This window comes from Plodia interpunctella, chromosome 17, assembly GCF_027563975.2.
Source record: "Plodia interpunctella isolate USDA-ARS_2022_Savannah chromosome 17, ilPloInte3.2, whole genome shotgun sequence".
Classification (NCBI taxonomy): Eukaryota; Metazoa; Arthropoda; class Insecta; order Lepidoptera; family Pyralidae; genus Plodia; species Plodia interpunctella.
The window spans coordinates 7834373-7839817 of record NC_071310.1 but is presented as its reverse complement, the minus strand read 5'-3'; positions in this window follow the sequence as shown (position 1 = coordinate 7839817).

The following is a 5445-nucleotide window of genomic DNA, read 5'->3' as shown; positions in this document are numbered from 1 at the left end:
ATAAAGATAGATTGATATAATAATTACATAAACAAGTTTTGCATCTAACTATACATTAAGGGGCGACCCTGGAGTCCCTAAAACACAGTTCAGGGCTGATTTTAGTGGAGCTTCGAAATTCAGCCCGTCGATTGGTTTCTTAAAATAGGATAAGTTCATTATACCTATTAATGTTCCGCTGGAGGAATTTTTTGATATCATTCAATTTTTCGATGTCTCTGGGGACCCAAGGGCTTTTGGCCAACGTTTGAGTTTGGCCATGCAAAGAGGAAATGTCGCCAGCCTTCTGGGAACTTTAGCGCACGACGACGGCGATTTAGTATCAATTTTTTATTTAAATTAATGTAGTATTTATTATTTAGTTTTAATTTAAACTTATAGTACTTTATGTTGTTAATACTTTTATATAGATAAATAAACTAATGTTTAAGTTCTTTTCAATAGAAGAAGATACATTTAAAGAAAATAAGATAATTCGTTGATTAATTATAGATTCTCAAATAATAATAAGTATTAATATGATAGCAAGTAAAGAAATATATGTTTTTCGTATGTTATGTTTCATACTACGATTTTCATTGTGTCAAATTTATATTTAGCTATTTTCATAACACCTACGTTGTTCCAATCAATCAGATTTATCAATTTTTTTTTAAGTTAAGAGTTTATTATTTTTATAAACAATTATCCATAGTGTTCGGCAAATCTGGGATATAGGTATACAGAATTAAGGATGACATGGCACACACGCTGTAAGAGTTTAGTATCATTATATTAAACTTGATCGAATCAATGGCTCGACATCGTAAGGATTACAGTGCCAAAGGCTTCTTGAAAAAAAAAATGGTTGAGGAAAAATCGTAATATTAAAAAAACATGACCAATTAAAGAAGCTATTGAAAATCGCAGTGTGAAGCTTTGAATATACCTAGAAAACATAGGGGGTACATTATTGTATTTTGCCCTCTCGTTAAACTTTTAACTTGGGCCGTCACTGCATTAACTTAGCAATTCCGCGAACTGTGATTGAGTTGGCCAACAATCTGCGACTTTGCTATCTTGTTCCGAACATCCGCTGGAATCAGCTTGAAGCTAATTGATGATATTATACGATTATAGCTTTTTCCGCTGGCTTCGCCCGCATTGTTATCCCCCAGAAGTCGTGTGGAGGTTTTTCTAAAAACTAAAAACTATTATATATATATATATTCCTTTCATCAGCACTTGATCACAATCATAATGTTTCAGTATACTTTTGACCATGTACTTTATTGTGTACTTACATTGGTAAGCCCTGGCATAATAGGCTATATAATAACCAACACTGTTTGAATGAGTTTCTTTCGGCATTTCTTCTCAGCAGTGGTCGTTCCGAAACGCTAGTAGTTTGTAGCTTTGGTAAACATCATTTAATTTAGAATATGACGTGAAAAAGTGCCTGTGAAGGCCTAATTTCTGAATAAATGATTTGATTTTGATCCAAGCGAAGCCGGGGCGAGCCGCTAGTTATTAATAAAATTTACATTACTACATCAAAGATTAATTATTTTAAAGTCAGCAGCGGTCGAAACGCTCTGAGAAACACCTAAATATATTTTATATAGCAACTAAACAATTAGGCATATGTATAGATAAATATGTGACCCACTCCAACATATCAATAATGTTAATATATAATATATAGAACACCTCTATATATCTGTCCGTATATCATTATCGTATTTGTTTACTTCTTTGGTTTATTATTGGAGTGACTTTTGCTCCGGCTTCCCCGGAGATACTGTATTAATAATGATTAAATTATTCTTCTGTCGGTCTGTCTGTTCAGTTGTGAAATTATAGTATGTAGTATGTTTGTAGAGTTCGCACTGGTTTGTCATTGACATATACGTCAATGTCTCGTGACAGGACGATTCCCGCCACTTTGGCTGACAGGCGAACGTTACCGCAGCCGGAGGGCTAACCAAGAGTGATTATATGATTATATTCGTGTGTAATACCTAGTTTACTGAATAAAGGTTTGGCAGTAATAATATGTGAAGTATTTATTGATAGTCCCACAATGTTATACTGTAAACTTTGACTATACCAGTCGTCCGCGACTTCCGACGAAATGTAGAGTGAAGTTTTTTGCAACTGCTCAGCAAACCATGTCATATTTAAATATTCATAAAAGGTGATCATGAATTTTATCGTAATCCGCATAATTATTATCTAAATTATGTAACTATACCGGAGCCGAGATAGTAACTAGGCGTTTAATTTTGACGCCACCGGTCCATATAAATCTAATTACTAACCACAGAATAATACTTCTTACCTATCTAAAATCCCTTGCTAAATCGATCGAGTAATTAAATATTTGTCTAATTTTGTAAATTAGGAATGATAATGTATAACGCGTTTTGTAATACATACTAACTAATATTATAAATATGAAAGTATGTTTGTTAGTTAACTCTTAACGCTCTATCTACTCAACTAATCTTCTTTGAAATTTTGCATACATATAGTTTGAATTATGGAGAAGGACTTTACCTTTCATCCCGGAAATATAACTGTTCCCGTGCGAAATTTACGCGGGCGAAGCCGCGGGCAAAAATTAACACATCATTAGTACCTATGTGTCGTCCGAACAACTCGTCGTTATCAGCTCAGCCAGTCCATTCGACGCTTAGCGCCTGTTGTACTGTAACCTATTCACTTCTGTGATATTCATTCATTTTGTCAATTTAAAATATTTTTGTGGTAAGTGGACTATTCAATGTTATTAATTGGATATTAATAGCTGTACAATTATGTTTTATGTGCGTAGTAGTAGACAAAAATCTACAAAATAGTAATCGTTGTAGATTACTATTGGAGGGTGGTTACCCTCCACCGTTTTGAGCAAGTAACTAGTAGGTACCTGTGGTAGGTACCCACGGAAAAATGGAAAAGCCATAGCTTGATCATTCATATGAAAACCGCTGTCGCCAAACTCGTCGCAGTCGCAAAAATCATGTCAAATGCTTTTAGGCGACTTAAATCAATCTGACAACAGGGTTAGCAATTAACATTGGTGTCAGTTTTATTGATATTTATGTAGGTAGGTACACTCGAAAAGTAATATTGGCAGCTGACCTACATTCACAAACATTCGAAAACATATACCAATCTATTTAAGCGATAATATAGTAGGTGCATGTGAAAAAGCGTTTATTTGTCGCCTTCTTTCACTAAAATTAGCCATTCCGTTATGGTAATTTTTGATGAGCAGATATAATTCAGAGCCGGAAAGTGACACAAGTATAAAAGCTACTTTTGTAGCGGGCAAAAACTAGTTTTAAAATACTTCAATTATTTTCGTTTCATAGACATGGATCCTGAACGACAGTCGCTGCTAAATCCAGTAAGAACACGCGAAGCACATTGCAGTAGATTCAGGTAATGAATATGAATCTTATAAAAGGAGAAGGCAAAAAAGTGGGTATCGTTTTCTTAAAAAATATTAGCAATTTATTGGGTTAGCGACAGGTACCTGTATGTCCATACATAGGTACCTGTCGCTACCTGTGCGGGTTGCCTTATGTTAACCAAACAACGCTTGATATCAGTCAACCCGCATGCGCGATTGCCTACTTAAATTACTCAGCGAAAACGACCCCAAATTGGATCATAGACTTCAAAACTAGAAAACACCCAAATTTGACACTTCCGTGATAGGCTGATTTGATGCGTCATTGCATGCCAATCAAATATAAATCTGTAGCCAATGATCTGACTACAAGTGACTACTAACTACCATTGAAAGTGGAGATGAAAAATGACTGCTGAGGCTTCAAGCGGGAAATCAGTCTACTACGGTAAATAAAACAAGTCATTACGCATTTTGAACCGACTTAAAAAAGGAGATTCTAAGTTCGTCACGATGTTTTATTTAAAGCCTTTTTTACATCCCAATGCTGGACAAAGGCCTTTTCTGCTCCCATCAGCAGAAAAATCTAATTAAGATAAAATCTAATTCGAATCTACGAAGAACGCTCGAATTTCAAAATGAAACATAAAAATTAGATAGGTACAGACGCAAGCAGTACCTATGCTATCGGAAAAGAGATGACCTGGAATGATAAGCATTTCCAAGTCGAGTGCAGTGCTAAGTGCACTCGATGGAAATCAGGATGGCACTCGGAACTTGTATAAAACGACAATTTATCGTTATAACGCGACATTGTAACAGTTTATAGTTGTTACTGACCTATTTTCATTGGGGCTTCAGAATGGCGTGGTTGTGTTTATTTTTGTGTAACTGATTTTCTTTTATTACGAAAGCCTATCTTTACCGCTTTCACAACTAAACAGCTGGACCGATTTTGATTAAAATTGGTATACCTACGTGTAGTTAAAGAGCCCCGTTCAAGCTAGTTTTTTTTTTAAATCTACCCCTAAATGACTGTAATTTGCGTAGTAGATCCTTGCCCATTTATCCTTGTTCGAAGAAACGAAAAACTGTATTAACAATATACCTAATTATTTATTTCCGCCGATTTCAGGCCGCTAACATACGAGGAGGTAATCAGATCGCGTCAAGACGTCTCCTGGACTCGCATCCGCTTCTGCATAGTCCTCATCTTCTGGGGCATAATGGCCATGTTCCTCTCCATCGTTGCCTGTCTCCTCATCACGGCTCCCAGGTGCAGTTCAGTTGACACATTCAGAGCTGTTCCTATGGTTTCGCCTGTGCATATGTCGTTGGCGCCATTAATTTCTACGGGGAGAGCGTTGAGTGATGATTCTAGTTATACTTTGTAGAAATATTTACTTGTCGCTTTTGTATTTTGTAATTATCCCACGGGAACAGTTATTTTTCCGGGATAAAAGGTACCTTATGTCCTTTTCGGTACATCAAACTACATGCATGCAAAATTTCCAGAAGATTGGTTAAGCTTGTTTCCTAAGAGTAATAAAAATGTATGTGAAATTACAACTACGCAATAATATTGATTATAATGTCAAAGTGCCAAAGATTATTAATGCACTTGTTATGTTAAAGTGACATTGATTAAGTATAATAGACACAGTGGAAAGAAATTGACTAGGTATCTGTATCTGTCCACTGCGATGTGATGTAGCAATGTTTCTTGATGTGTTTTTATTATTTATATATTACTAACAAGCTTTTGTCTGCGGCTTCGTCCGTGTGAATTTCTCTGCGAAAGCGGACTGACAAATCTTCATACAAACTTTCACACCCCATTATAGTCATTTGGGGGTCAATTTTCGAAAAAAAAAAAGAGTATTTGTTTGAACGGGGATCTTCAACTACGTGCATACAAGATTTCATAAAAATCGGTGCCGCGGTTTAGCCGCGAAAGCGTGTCTGACAGACTTTCGCATTTATATTATTAATTACGAAAACAAAGTTATGGATTTACGAAAACACTACCTAGTTAACAAAAAACAAAA